A 16,798-nucleotide genomic window follows, 5' to 3' on the forward strand; every position below is an offset into this window, starting at 1 on the left:
ACCAACTTAAAGAGTAATAAAAATTCAAGATAAAAAACTTATTAACAATAAGAAAATAAAGCATCATTTTACTATGTATATTTTAATCACTGGGCTGTCTGGATCCAGAAGAGAGAGCACTGCAAACCAGGTGGCAGACATTGTACTAGTGTATGGTACATATATTTTCAGTTAATCTTCACAATAATCCTGCCAGGTAGATGTTATTATTTTTATGTGTCAGGTGAGAAAACTCAAGGAAATTGAGTTACTAATTCTGTGATAAAAAACTACCAGTAAAGCAGGAATATGATGCAACATCTCTCCAATGATAGACCCTTTTTCATAATTCCACTGGTGCTTACAATGAAAACATATGCCTTTATAAGTGCTGACACTTATTTGAAAGTGTTAAATTCAATCACACTGATAGCAAAAGGTTAATTGACTTGCAATAAAAACAAATTAATTTTCCTATGAATTAATTGTGTGCAGGATTATAGGGCAGAAATACTAGGTCTGGAGGACAAAATTAGAAGTCCGTACTTTAACAGCTTTTAAAAACAAAGGCAAAATATAAAACCCAGTTCATACTGTATAGCAGAAATTATTCAAATAACGCAAACTCAAGAAAACCTTAGTCTTAAGATGTGATGATGGACGTGGTTCCATAGTGTAGCGGTTAGCATGTCTGCTTTACACGCAGAAGATCCTGGGTTCGTGCCCCAGTGGAGCCATGGTCCATGGCCTATGACCATGCCACCTTGAACAAGCCCAATTTCTGATGTCTGATCTCAGAAGCTAAGCAGCATCGGGCCTGGTTAAAACTTGGATGGGAGACCACCTAGGAAGACCAGTAACATAAATAATAATAAATAATTAAAAAATGTGATGGCTGTATATTATTTAATACTAAAATAGATTTTATGATTTATCACATTCTTGATAACCTATATTATCAAAAAGAATTCTGATGCTTATTTTAAGAAATTCTATTTTCAAAATTATGTGATCTCTATAATAAAATTTCAGAAGCTGGACATTTCTAGTCTAAACTAATACAACCTAGATTATGGAACCATAACCGAAGTTCATTATGAAAGACAAGATTTATCTTGGGGTATAATTTTACAAAAAGAAAAATTATTCCAAAAACGGATAAAATAATGTGTGCCTCTCACATACCCTTGGTCCTGGAAGAGACTGTTCATTTTCCTTAAAAAAAAAAAAAAACTACATTTTTATAAAATATTGAGAAAAGGGATATAGAGGCAGAATCACAGCTTTCCTTTCACCCTGACAGGGCAGGAATATACAATTGTTGGAAACTGCCTGGGTCCCGGGTGCTATATTTTCACCCGACTCCCACAAGACAGGTACATCCCCAGTACCCTTTTGTTCTTGATGAGAATGTTCATTTTTTCACAAAGCTTCATTTGAGGCCAACCATTGAGAAAAGAGCATCAATTCAACATAACAATTTTCTTTTCGTGTCTCCAATCCTGTAAGTATGAAGCTATGACAGCTCTGGCCTTTGAGAAGTTGAGAGTCAAATCCTCTGTTTTGAGTTCATTTCCTTTTCCAATCAGGTTATTCATGTGTTCAACATGTTCTCATGAAATGATCATATACTCTGTCTGCCAGTCATTTTCAACTATGTCTCACCTTCCTCCAATAGCCTTTTCTACCATCTCTGTAAGTCAATGAAAAACCATCCCGTCAAGACCACACAGCGATATAGTTGTCCCCAGTTCTGTCGTTACCAGAAAGCCAGACTCGGGGTTGGAACCCCAAAGCCTTCTGTGGTCTGTCATTTTGACTAAGTGTAACATAGCTGAAAGACGAGGCTTCAGAATCTTAGAAAAATGTCAGTTTGTTAACTCATTAACCAACAGCTGTTTAGTCCATGGTGTGTTCAGACCTTCACCCTGGTGCTGACCCTCTTTACACAAGTCATTGTCCTGCCTCTGCCCTGAGAAGCTAGTCATCCCTGGTCTGTTGTCTGAGCCTAAGAATTCTCTTTTGTTTGTTTTGCTTCTTTACGTCTTACCCTCTGTTCCAGGTCCACATGGCAGTGAAACCAGAAAGGCCTTGTTTCATTCAATGACCTCTTTCCCTTCCCTTGACGGGCTGTGGGAAAGGTCAAAAGGGCCAGGGTCACAGTATGTTACTGTGAGTTGTTCAGCCAGTGAGTGGCAGAAGCTGGAGTCCCAGGAAATTCTCAGGGCTGTTCGGCAAACCCCTGTTTCCGCACTAAGGACCGGTGGCTGCACAAGCCACTGGGCCAAAGGAGTTCATCTGTGGCATTTGGGCAGGCAGCTTGCAGATGCAGACACGATTTGAAGGGAGAAAAAGTTCGATGCAAGGCAAGTGAGGTTGGCCTCCCAGTAAGTTGGTGGGTAATGGCTGGCCCTCTAGCAGAAGGCCAGGCAGAAGTCTTGAGCCTTGGCTCTCATGCGGTCTTCAGGAACACTTGGGCCAGTGGAGAGTGCAACCCCTGTTCCTCCAGTATGGCCTGGGCTGAGAATGGGGAAGAGGTGGTGTGACTCAATAGTGGGGGGCCACAGCAGCATGTGGTATTGATGGAGTCTGCTGTAGAAAGGAAGACAGCTCTCATTTGAAGTTCAGGACACACAAATGACATTTTGGCTGTTGAATTCAGCCCTCTGCTCACGGCACCTTTTCAGCGGGTATCACTGGCTTCCAGCCTTCTGTACCAGCAGGGATGAAGAAACCCAGTCTCAGGGAAGGCCCCAGCCAAGAGCTGGTCAGGTGCCCTCTTTCACTCTGGGGGCCAGGCCAGCAAATGTCCCAGCATTGGAGGGTGTGGGAGTCACTGCCCTGCCCCACCTGGGAAATCAGCACCTGGCCAGGCACTGGAAGAACGGCCAGGTAGCTGGACATTTGGGTTCCAGTTCCCTCTCTGCCTTGACTATCCGGTTCACCAATATCCATGATTATGCTTCAAGGGACCGGGAGCCACTCCTTTAGCCTGGCACCTTCTCCTCTTGAGGTTTTACTTTCTCCCTGGCCCTGTCTTCGCTTGGCTCCTCTGCCATCTCAAAGCAGCTAGCCCCAGGGCAGGTGAAAGACCAAAGGAGAGCTATGGCCGGGCAGTGGCCAGTTGACATCAATTCAGCCTCTCTGGGCCCCCAGACTGGCTCAAGTGAGTTGCCCAATTAACATTCCTAGGAGGAAGGATTAGCTCTCAATAAATCAGCTGTTGTGCATGCGCTTGATGCAGACGAGGCCATGGACTCTCCCCTTCCCCAACCTTTTGCTGCGTCTAACCATAAGCCCTAAAGCCCTGTTTTTTTTCCTCTGACTTTCTCATTCCCTTTGTCTTTTACTCTCAGCTTCCACCTTCATACCCCATTCTATTCCATCTTATATATATTTTCCAGCAGGCCATGTCCCTTTTCCTTCATGTTTCTTTGACTATTGTAGGCAATTCTACATTCCTCTGCTCACCCATTCTCCCATCTTCATCTCCCCGCAACCACTCAATTCTATGTTCCTTACCTCACCTGTTTCACAGCCCACTTCCAGCCAGTTTTACCCATCTCACAGTCTCATCATAGGTACTCCTTCCACCCACATAATGACTGTGGGACTCCAAGAAAGTTCCCAACTTCTGGGAGCAGGCCTGCCTTCATGCCCACTGCCCAGCCAGGGTAGGGCAGCAAGGGACTGGACATGGAGTTTGCTGATGTCTCTTTTAGCCTGGAAAGTGTCTCAGAAAATGTGACCACAAGTCCTTGCCTCACCCATGCCACCAGGCACACTGCCTTTCATCCTTCAGCAAGGCATGCCAGAGAGTTGAGGAGAGTGTGATCTGCCCTAATATGAGTCTTCCTAAACAAAAGAAAAAATAGTGATGACCATATAGAATTGAAGTTTTCCACTTCAAAGGATAAAGATGTCTCTCGGGAAATATGTAAAATAACTTTGATGATTGTGACTTGTCATCTAAGAATGTCTATAGATAATAAATATGCTGTTTAGTCTGGCCACTGGAACAATAAATTTTTATTTTTCATTAAAAAATTGGAACTCCTCCTCTGTCTACCTTGGCTATGTGGGTCTTTTCATTATTCATTCCTGGACATTACCAGTGATTGGAGATTCATAGTGCTGAATCAGGTCTAACAGTCCTTTATACCATCACTTTCATCTACTAACTTAGTTTTAAAAGAGAGATCAAAAAGGCTACATACTGTATGATTCCAACATTCTGGAAAAGGTAAAACTGTGAAAACACTAAAAAGATCAGGGGTTAGTGAAGAAGATAGGGATGAATAGCTGGAGCACGGAGGATTTTTAGAGTAGTGAAACTAACCTGTATGATACTATAATAATGAATATATTTCATTACATGTTAGTCAGACCCACAGAATGTACAACACCAGGAGTGAATCCTAATGTAAAGCATAAACTTTAGGTGATTATGACGTCTCATTGCAGGTTCATCGATTGTAACAAATGTACCACTCTGGTGCAAGATGTTGATAGTGAGGGAAGCTATGGGTGCCCACAGGGCAGGGAGTGTATGGGAATTCTCTGTATCTTCTGCCCAATTTTGCTATGAACATAAAACTGTTCTAAAAGAAATTTGAAATGTTTGTGCTTAAGAATCTCTAACTTAACACAGAATTTTAAATATCTACAAAAATAAAGCAGACTTCACTTGCTATGCTTACTACACTAGAAAATATATATTTAATTCTATCAAAAGCAACACAAGATTGACATCCTTATTCCAATATTCAAGATGAGGAAGTGTAGTTCTAAGTGTTATATATCTTGCTCAGAGGTCACAGAGCGATAATAGGATTCAAACTTGTCTGATTCCATAATCTGAGCTTCGTTACTAAAGTGTGTTCTTTAAGTAGAAAGTATAAAACTCTGGCTTATCTATGACTTGCCCTACTAACTTTGGGCCACTAACCTCACTTATGTAGAATATTTATTATTCATTAAATGTTCATGATTTTTGCTGAGATGGTTTATATCATTTAGTTCTCACCACAATCCCAGAACATAATTTTTGTTAGCTCGTGTCATTAAATGGTGAAACTGAGACTGGGAAAGAGTAAAATACTTGTCCAATCTTGAGTTTCAAGACCATTGTTATATGAAGTCAAAGCTCCTTTCAAAGTGACACATTTCTTGCAAGACTTGAAAGTCGCCTGAGTTTTTTTATTCATACTTTCATATGCACTTAAGACATATAAATCATATAAATTGATATGAAGTTATACTTTTAAGTTGCTTTTTTTTAGTTTTCATAAATTTCACCTCATCATAAGGAAAGGGACATCATGATTTTGCTTGTATAAAAGTTTTATTAAGTAAAATGCATTGAGTGCCTTCTTTCTAACTAGAATTATGTCAGTGAAAAAATAGATTTCCTAGCCTCATGGAGCTTATATTCAGTGGAAAATTGACATATAATAAAAATATGAGCTAATGTTTTGAAGAAAAATAAAGAAGAATAAACGTTAGAGTTTGAAAAGAGTATTATCTCTTTTGGATAGTGTGATCAAAGAAAGCCTATCCCAACAGATGACATTAAACAGCTAAGAGGAAGGCATAATTCTAAAATTTTCAGGTATAATCAGCTATTATTTTAGTATGGGTTAAACATATATAAACCACTTTTGAACACGTGAACAAGACACTGCATGATTAACATTCCATGTACAAATATTGATAATTGCCTCATTCATAGGATATTTGATGTGACAGCCAAAGGTTAAATTTCATAAAATGTCCTTAAATCATTGTTATAAAACATACATGCCTTTATTATAAGAGAATCACCCTTGCATTAATCAGTGTCTGTTTTATTTGATACATAATTACTAAAATTGTAGTTATCCATCTGAAGCTTCTCCCTGCAACTCAGAAGTGAGAGATATTTTGCTAGAGAGGCAAATAAACAGTGACCATTGACATCTGTCAACATGAATTCAATAGAAGACAGAATAATAAATAAATACCGACATAGAAATTGTGAAATGATGGCAGACTAGGTTAGGGTAGTTAAGAGTAAAATAGTAAAGATATTTTAATAAATATTGATATCATTCAGAACATGTAGCTTAATAAACAATCATAACTTTGAGTTGACAATAATATGTTCAATTATGTTCAGTGTAAGTGTTTCAAAGGCAGAGGGGCATGGTATATATCTTAGAACAATTAAAAATATTTATTGTTTAAAATTTGTCATCTTTTTTTTGAAAGAATAAACTTTAGGCATCTAGATACACCACTTTGAGAAATAGCATTCTCTAGATAATGAGCTATTTGAATAATATGGGGCCACAAAAATCATGATTTATACTCAAATAATGTTATGGTTTATTTCTTACATGCTGCATTTGAAGTTATATTGATGTATCAGTCAAAGCATTCCAAAGAATATCTTCTCACATCTAATTTTCATTCCTATTTGAAAATACTCTCAGAATCTTCACATATTTCAAATAAAGCTACCTATTTCAGGAAAAGCACAAGCTAGCTAAATTATTATTATGACAGTGTTTTAAAATGCATGTTTTAATCTAAACATTATACTGATTTAAATGAGCTAATCCAATAAAAATTATAGCCATATGAAAATAAATATATGTCAACAAAAATCTATTACTCAGTAAGATCGTCTATCTTTTTTTCCACTAGCATCAGGGGAAGATTAGAAACAATGACTTGCATATCCAGCTGATTGACCACAGAGACCTGAAAGCAGAAAGAAACAGCATTTTAATTCTATAATTAAAAATAACATTTATTGCTTCCCTACTATGCATTGACACTTTTAAACTTAGGAGTAAATTATAATTTTGGTTATGCATCTCCACTAGATGTGGAGACATGTTAGGAATGATAGATTGTTGTTTACTTAAATGTTACAGAACCCTAAATTACTTCAACTGTTGTAGATGTTGTTTGTTTCTTTTCTTCTTGGTCATTTACTAGGACATGAGAGGTGTCTTTGTTTGTTTCTTAATGTGTTCTTTAAGGACACAGAAGAATGAAAAACATAGCCTTTAGAATTTATAAATATCATGAGATAATTTATACATTGTCACTAGGAAACTGGGATATGACTACTTAGAATAATTCATTCCATGTAATCATCACAAGTAGTCTTTATGTCTGCTTTATCCAACTTTATGTATGTGTAGATCAAGAGATATGTGCATACAAATTTACATATGGGCTAAAATAAATTCTAACAGCTGTTTATGAATTAGTCCTATTATTTAGCATTTACAGAATCCTTTCTATTCTTATTGAGAAAAATAAAGAAAACTAAAAGCATTTATTCCCTGCTTACAACATACACCTTCCTTTTTTCTCAGTATTCTGCAGGCTTTAACTCGTTTATCTAATAACTACCACATCAGGTAGTTATCATTATTATTCCATTTTTAAATAAGAAAACAGATTATAAAAAAGAGACATTTAATAACTTGGACCTGGTTAGCACAGGCTGTCTGACTCCAAAACATTTGCTATTTACTATTGTTCAATATGGATATTAAAAAATGTAAATTCAAACCATATATTGTCTTACATGTACATTACACACTATTAAAATTGTATAAATGCATATACAACAGAACCATAAATTGAACATTCTAGATTCAGTATATTTATCACCATATAACTAAACATAATTTATCCTAAGGAGATGATTTTTGTTTATAAGTATTTTTGATATAGCGGCCCACAGATTCTCTATCAGGAGTCACAAACTCAATGTCTTCGGGGACCAAGAGGTAACCTAAATATGTGAAGTAGCCAAAAGTATGAAATGATAGGGACAAATAGAAGTGAGCCTACGACTTGTCTGAAGAGGTCAACTACTAACTCATCTCTAGTAAATATTACCATGTGGTAAAACAGGTCCAAATTTGAAATATTTACAGTGAATTAGAAATTTTTCAGACAATTGTGTGAACTCAATAGTTATGTTTTTCAGTCTATACTAAGCTAAACATCTGTTCTACTACCACCTATGAGCCAGTAGTTAACAATGCCTATTATAACCCTGCATCCCAAACTCATTATACGTGTCTAGAACTTTAAATTTTCCTTAAACATATAGAAGAATCTTGATTGTGCCTTCCCAAAAAAATATAACTTTGTTAGAGATGAGATTATCACAGTTTTTGTGTAACTTTCTTTTCTTATCCATCCTGAGTAAAAAAGAGACAGAAATTATATAAAACTATTTTTGTTTTGTTTCAGTTTGTTTTTATTTTTAGTAAGATAAACACATGGCCAAAATCTCTAGAAATTGGTATATGATACTTACGAAACTCTTTTTTCCCTCCCATCCTCCTTCGTTTACTCTTTTTTTCTCCTACTCTCCCTCTTCTCTTTTTCTTTTCTTCTCCTTTTCTCTTTCTTTTAACATTGAATCAAAGAATGTAATAAAATGAAATGACATGAAATGGAATGGAATGAAATAAAATAAAATAAAATATAAAATTTCTGGTCAAAAGAAAATGGCCTGAAACAAATAGTAACCATGGCATATTATCTCAATAAGAACAGATTCCTCAACCTCCTCCGTAGTTTGGTGGAACCATATGATAGAGTACTGATCAATGTAAAGTAAGTCCAATGGAAGAAATGAGTATTCTTGAATCTGTGTGAACCTACCTTTTCTCTCCCAACCTCTATCTGAATAAAGAAGTCAAAGAAAAGGGCAAAACTACAAGTTAACGAAATTAAGTCCTTGAATCTTTACATGTAGAAAAGCTGTCAAGACATCATCCAACCATGTACACGCTCATTGCTATGTCTTGTGAGAGAAACATCAAATGTGTTTGTTTAAATCACTGAAATTTTGGCGTTTTTTGTTACATATCAGTCTACCATGATAAACACTCATTTGTCACACTGTCATGGATTCATTACACATGGGATCTATTACACGTAGCTATTAGATTCTTACTAATTACAGGACAATGAAAAACCAGAATGTTAGTTATACATGGGTTCAGGGATTTAATAGAATTTCCCTTTGTATAAAAATGTGTTCTGAGTTTTGGAAGCTCATATACAAGTAAACTTTTGGAAAACAGTCAATTCATATGCTAAGGCCTCTATTTGGAAGCAAAATTTGGCCCAGCAGATATAAGTAACCCTATTATTTGCCTTTTAAGAACAGTCAGTAATTTCCCAGAAAGATAAATTGCTTATTCAAAGGGAATTTTTAATTTGTTAATGAGTTTAGGGGCTAAATTCTCACTGAATTAACAAAATAATTAAGATTTAAGAACCTGTGGAATGTATATATTAGGCTTACAATTTATCAAAAAGATATCCCAAGTTTAATAACTTTTAAAAACATACTTTAGTATTTTTAAGATATAAAAATTATGTATTTCTAATCGTGATAAAAAAAACAAAAGTCATACTGTACTTAACCTCAAAAGTAGTTGTCTCATACTTACCTGTTAATTGTTGCCTTTAAAATTTTAAATCTTTTTCAAGCGTTAATATATGGTTTATGTAGAATGTACATATTTTTGACTATGCAAGTGGAGAATAAGCTTTTACTGTTTAAATTTTGATTTTTCAAAGAAATCCAACATCCCTGAATCTTTAGTTTCTTCTATCATCTATAGCAAAGATATTTAAATCTTTAAGTGAACTAGATATTGTTTATGTTACTTTTCTAGTATCACTTTTTTGCAAATTGTTTCAGAAATATTCATGACAGTATATTATATCAAATGTTAATAAAATTTTGCTTATATTGCAGAATTTTTTAATATTGGTATAATAAATTAACACTTGTATTTTTTTAACTATTTACAAATATCTAACCAATATGCTATGCAACTGAAACTAATGTAAAATAATATTGAATGTCAACTATAATTGAAAAATAAAAAAACTATTAAAACATTCTTATAAAATTGCTTAATTTTATTCTTTATGTATTGATTACTAATAAAATGTTTAAGAAAATATTGGAATCTATCTTTGTCACTATGTATAGTCACACACACACACACACACAAAAGGAACATTTGTGAAGCACAAAATTCTAAAAACAGAGATTACCAATTTACTTGTTTTATTTCTAAGTTCTTTAGTTTTTTTATCAGAAACCTCTTATGTTTCCTTTTTTCCCATTTGTTCTCATACAGTTTAGATGGTACCATTCAATAGAAATATAATCTGTGTCACAAATACATACAAGATATAAAATTTAAAATTTTCTGGTACCCAGAATAAAAAGATTTAAAAAATAGTGACATTAATTCAATGATATATTTAACTCAATATATTTGATATATGATCATTCCATTGTGTAATCAATATAAAACAACTTAGTAAGGAAAATATACATGTTTGATGCTAAATCTTTGAAATTCATCATGTATTTTATACTTCTAGCACATTGCAATGCAACTTAGCCACATTTCAAGTGCTCGGTGGCAAATATCTAACATATTGGACCCTCTGGAGATCTTCTATAGCTCTAGAGACCCTCTTCATCCTCTGCTTTGTCTGGTCACTATCTCTTTTAACTGGTTTCTGGTACAAACACACTTTCCTTAAAAAAAAATGAGGCATTTTAATGGTCTTTTGAGATAAATATGTATATTCTTTTTTTGATACTATACCATGATACTACATTTAGAGAAGGAGCATTTTAGGTAGAGCCACATCAAAATTTCTAAAGTGAGAGCACATCTGGCTGTTTGAAAAGCAATTTGACCAACATTACTAGTTTGAATGACTTAGAAGAAAAGTAGAAAATGAAGCCATTGGAGGACATATTATCAAGAGCTACATGGTCTTCTGTAATGACTTGAAAACTTTTCTGAAAACACGGAGGTGACAGAAGGTTCTCAGCTAAGCTATAATAGGACCTGAATTAAATGTAATTTAATATAACTTTGTGTTATATTAAAACCAGACTTTAGTGGAACAAGAATAGAAACATTAGGGCAAGTTAATGAGTTTGTACAATGATATAGGTGAGATGCAATGGTGGTTTCAATCAAGTTGTAATTGTAGGAGTGTTAAAAAATATGCAGATAACATGTAGCTCTATATCTACATGTCTATAACTATAACTATATAACAACAGTATTTACTAAGGGATTGAACGTGTGGTTTGGGAGAAGAAGAAATCGAAAATTTTTTAGCCTAAGGATCTCAAAGATGAGAGGACTGAAAAGAAACAAACAGTGAGATAAGAAGTAAGCAAGAGAGAATGGTGGCCCAAAAGCCTGGTAAAGGTAACAATCAGCCAAGTGTTGCTGATGGTTCAAATAAGACAAAGACTGAAATTACTAGTGCATTTAATAATGAGAAACAATTGATGATGTTGACATAAGCCATTTTAGATGAGTGTTGAAAGTGAAATTATAATTAAAGAGGTTTTAAGAGTGATTAGATGCTGAAAAAAGAGTCAATTCTAACAATGGTATTTTCCGGAAAGAGGAACTGAAATGGTGTGATAGCTAGAAGTAGATGAAGGTCAAGAGGGTTTTTAAAATTATTTTTTGAAGATAGAAAGGATGGTTATGGAAATAATCAAAGGAAGGAGAATGATTTTGATAATGTATATAAGAAATGGGAGAGCTACTAAAACAGTATCTTAGAGCTGGTTAGCAGAGGACTGGAGCTCATTAGCGCAGGTGGAGGTAATGGCTCTAGAAAAGCACATAGAGAATCCATCTAAAAGAACAGGAAATAAGACAAAGAATGTTGGTGTATATTCTGGTAGGTAGACGTATTTAGTGATGCGAGTGCCATCACTTCTATGCCAAAAGCTCATTGGCTTAGACTGGCCTTTGTCTATTCTATGCAGCTTTACTATTCTACATGAGAAAGTTCTGGCCTTCATACTAATCACAGTCATGGTGATTGTGAGATCACAGCAATAGTGTGAGGCTGTGAGTGAGTGACAGTCAGATGGTGAGAATAGAGGCTAGATCCTTAGGAAGGAGGAAGGGTACAGAAATGGCAACAAGGTGCACTGACAATCCTACTTTGCCAGCAGGTAATATAAAGACTGTGGCAAACAAATACAGAAAATAACACAAAAGCCATTACTTAACAAGGCAGCAGAAGTAGTAACCTCAAGGGAGGTTCAGATTTGCGTTATGCAAGGTTTTATCTAAATTAAAAATCTTACCTTCACTCTCTCTTACTAAAAATTTTTTCAATAGTTTCCTGTTGCTTTTAGGAAAAAGTTTCAATACTTCTAATATGATCTAAAACTTTTATATGAACCAGCTAGTTCCATCTTCAGACCTGTCTCTTATTTACTTTCCTTCTCTCACTGAGTAAATATCTATTAGTTATTGAGACTTGTCATCGCTTCTCTTTCTTCTCGGTTTTAGCATATTTTGTTCCCTCTACATAAAAGTCTTATTTCTCTCCATATCTCTCTTTTCTTGATTTAAAGGATTTCAGATCTTATAAAGAGTATCTTGCTGAGATGGCTTCTTCGTACATATATATCATAATTTATAAATGAATAACATTACGATTTCTTTGAATTAATTTTTCTAAATGTATTTTGTATGGTTTAAAAGTATATTTTATAATTTACACACAAAGTTTATAGAATTCAAACAAAAATCCCATAAAATTCACATCGCTTATGTATATATTATACACATATATATGTATATTTCATTTGTTTTTTTTAATATTTTTAGTATACTTAGTGAGTTTATCAGTCTTAAAGCATCACAATGTGCCTATCTTAAATAACAGGAAGAGAAATAACATTGTTTCACATACTGTTTACAGCTACTAATTTGATTGAAAATCTATGTCAACCATAATATCTTCTATGCCAAAAGCTTATTGGCTTAGACTGGCCTTTGTCTATTCTATGCAGCTTTACTATTCTACATGAGAAAGTTCTGGCCTTCATACTAATCACAGTCATGGTGATTGGTTTTTACCATTATCTAAAAAGAATAACATTTGGTCACTGATGTATGCATATATACAAAGGTTACACTTGTCCAGAGAACTAAATGAAGAAAACTGTGAAAGATAAAGATTTAATAGGGTGTAAAGAGCAAAAGAAAAATTACACTTGATTCTATCTGTATGTGACAGATAGTTCTAATAATAAATGTAATTTCTGATGAATCTAATCAGAGAAAAGTCCAAATAATGATAGATATTCCATAGGATAGTTGCACTGGTATCGAATATTTTGAATAAGAATTAATATCAAACCACCTTTGGGAATAATCTACCACTGAGCTTGTGTAGAATGAGAAAAAAACAGACTAGAAAGGTGATGTTACTGACTGAAGCCAAGTATAACAGTCAAGGGTCATCAAAATCATCAGTGGGGATTTTGGTGAAACAAGAAAAATATCATCCATTGGGACATAAGCTTACTTCAAAATATTTCCTTTTGTTTTCTTAATTACACAAGGCCTAAAAGTAATTTAAACAGTAATTTAAAAAAACTTTTAACTTCTACAGCACAACTCTGTAAAACATTTTATAATTTTAAGTAGCTCCAGCCAACTCTAGATTAAACATAAGATCCACAGATCAAATAGAAATCTAATGCTTATGACATTGCTCCCATAATCATATATATTTCCAAATGACAAAAAAACCATAAAGCTCTATTTTTTATATCCAAAACTATAACTACCAACAACCTGAATTCAAATTTAGTACATATTATAGAAAACCGGTATCAAAATAATTTAAATGTTCTGTGAGTTAAAAACACTGACTCCTGACTAGTATTTTATGTATCCCCTTATCTTAAGTTTTATCTACTTACAAGTACATCAGCTTTGCCATTTAGTCCCTTCCCATAGTCATGAGTTGCAATGACTTGAAACTTGAAGTATGGCCTTCTCATGTTATGGAAGAGCATAGCAGTTTTAATATGCCCTGTATATGTTTCCACCACAAATCCTCCTTTCCCTCCTTAATTGGAGGTGTTATAAATCTGTATGCCTTGGCACTATAATTGCCAGTATCTCTATCAGGAGACTAGGGGGGGGGAAAACACAGGTTATAAATAATCAAGAAATAGAAAAACTTTTAGCAAAGGACTTATTTATGTTTGTAAGAGTGATGTTCCTTGTGTAGTAATAATACAAAAAGTTGATTTTTTTCTGGATATTATATAGATTTATAGACTTTATGTCCACTTTATGTTCAATGGTTGTCATTAGAATGATAATAACCACTGAACTTTGAATTAAAGGGCATAGACACTAACAGAGTACAGTCCATGAATCAAGTGTTTTGACTGGCATGTGAAATGGGTTCATCTCTGAGCTGTGGTCAAGTTTTTTTAAGGGTGGGATTGATTGTCTACCTAACCTTTGCTTTGTGTATAAGCATAGTATGTGACTGTGTGTGAGTGTGTTTTAGCAATCTATTTCCTATAGGGAAAAAAAATGAAATAAACACATTTATACCGCAAATGACAATAAGACAAATCAAAGCTCAGAGCTTTTAACCAGTAATCCCAGAGATGCATAAAGACATTCTAATAAACTAATGCCACGTCATAATTTGAGAGGGTTAGAATACTAATCCAACTTCCTTTTTCATTATCTTGTACTCTGATTAACCATATTTATTCCTGGCGGCACATGCTTATGACCTACATGTTAAGATTTCTTAATATTTAGAATTTTAAAAAAGTAAATAGTTGCTTACTATAGGTTGTGTGAGAGTGTGTGTGTGTGTGTGTGCATGCGTGCGTGCGTGTAATAAAGCTGTGAGCATAATATATGAGGTCATCTTTATGGCTTCTACTTCAGGGAAATTTTTCAGAATGCCAATTTAAGAATTATTTCATAATGAAATACTTAGAAGCAGAATTAATCCTAGTGAATTAATACAAAGTTAGATCACCCTACTCATGAAACTAGATATGTAAATGTTATGTTTTTGTTACTATTTTCATTATCTGATTATTCTCAGTTTAACCAGTGACATTATTGTTAAATATCATGTATCAAGCATTTCTGTTTTGCCATTACAATACTAAAAGTTCTACAAAATAAACATTTTTAATAAAATAAAAACTCTCAGAGGAATGTATTATTCTAATTACATATATTAGTGCTATCCAATAGAACTTTCTGCAATGATAGAAATGCTCTAAGTATGTTCCGTCCAATACAGTAGCCACTAGGCATATATGACTATTGAACACTTGAAACGAGGCTAATGGGACTAAAGAACTGAAATTATAGTTCAGTTTAATTTTAATTAAATTTAAATAGCCAAAGGCCACATAGTAAGTGGTGAAGTTGTGATATAACAATAACAATAGTAAATAATATAAAGTGTATTAAGATGCAGCATGAGCCTGACTCTCTAGCTTTAAATTTGATATATGTGCTTAAACTGTTAGACAAGATCACTTAAAAAAAAAAAACCAGATATTTCACTTCAGGATAAAGTATTTCTTGATTTTTTTAAGAAGTTAAAATTCTTAGCTTTAGGACACGCTCTGACCAGCACCAGATCTCTTTAGATGATCTGAACAATTTACGTAATGACAGAGTTTAGTTTTGGCATTAGAGGAATGGTAATTAGATTTCAACATTAGGTCACATTATTACTTCAAGAGAAAAAAAGAACAAAGAAAAAAGTTTCCTTTTTACATTTTGAACTTCAGCATTTTATTTATCTAACAAAAAACAGCATTAGAAATAAAAAAGCACATTTCCAACTAAAGTTAAAATCAGAGTTTGAATCAAGTAACCAAAGACATCTCTTTTATACACTATGATCAAATTTGGGACTAATGCCAACTCATTCTAAGATGTGGTTCAATATTTTCCTTTAACTTATGATTAACGGGGGCATTTCCCCTAATATAAACTTTTTATTGTTAATATAAAATTTGTTGAGGTACAACAAACACACACCAAAAAATGCAAAAATCTTAAGGGTACAGCTCAATAAAATTTTGCAAAATAGACACATCCATGAAACCAGCATCTGCATCAAGAAATACATTACCAGTGTCCTAGAATTATCAGCATTCCAGTCATACTTAGCTCCCCGAGGAAATCACTGTCCTAATTTCTAACGCTATAGATTATTTATGCGTATTTTTAAACTATATTGATGGAGTTGTAATATCTGTTCTGTTTTCTGACTTCTTTTACTCAAATTTGTGTTAGGAGATTCCAAACTTTTATATTTTAAAATAGATCCGGTAACACAATGCAATCACATTTAGAAAAGGAAAGGTGGTTACAATGGAATCATTATGATTACTTGGCACATTAAGCTTCTTTGCACAGTTCTTAGTTATTAACTTACAATTTCAATAAATGAGTAATTTCATTATAGTATTGCTACATTATTAAATTATGATAACCACAAAATAGCCACATGTTATTTTAACAGATTAAGGTCTTCTTTTAAACATACCTTTTGTGAAACAGAAATTGTTTAATGCAAAAATTTGGGTAGGGAATGAATAATTATAACAGCGATATCTATTTTCTTTTATAATTTTTCATAACACATTTGGAGCAAATTGTCAAAAATGCGAAAAAAGATTTTAAAAATTCATGTTTACACTACCTGTTTTTTTCAAAAATGTGGTTAGTAATGATTCCACTTTAAATTTCTGTTTCTTTGAAGGAGCTTGATCCTTTTTGAAATCTCAAAGTTCTCATTTTAGAAAACACTTATTGAGAATGGTTGACAGAATCATTAGCATTCTTTCAAATCTCCCTACTCTCTCCCAAATATATATTGTCGAATACTAGTAAGTTAGTGAATGAAAAAAATTCTAGTAGGTACT

The sequence above is a fragment of the Pteropus vampyrus genome, unplaced genomic scaffold, assembly GCF_000151845.1.
Source record: "Pteropus vampyrus isolate Shadow unplaced genomic scaffold, Pvam_2.0 Scaffold347, whole genome shotgun sequence".
Classification (NCBI taxonomy): Eukaryota; Metazoa; Chordata; class Mammalia; order Chiroptera; family Pteropodidae; genus Pteropus; species Pteropus vampyrus.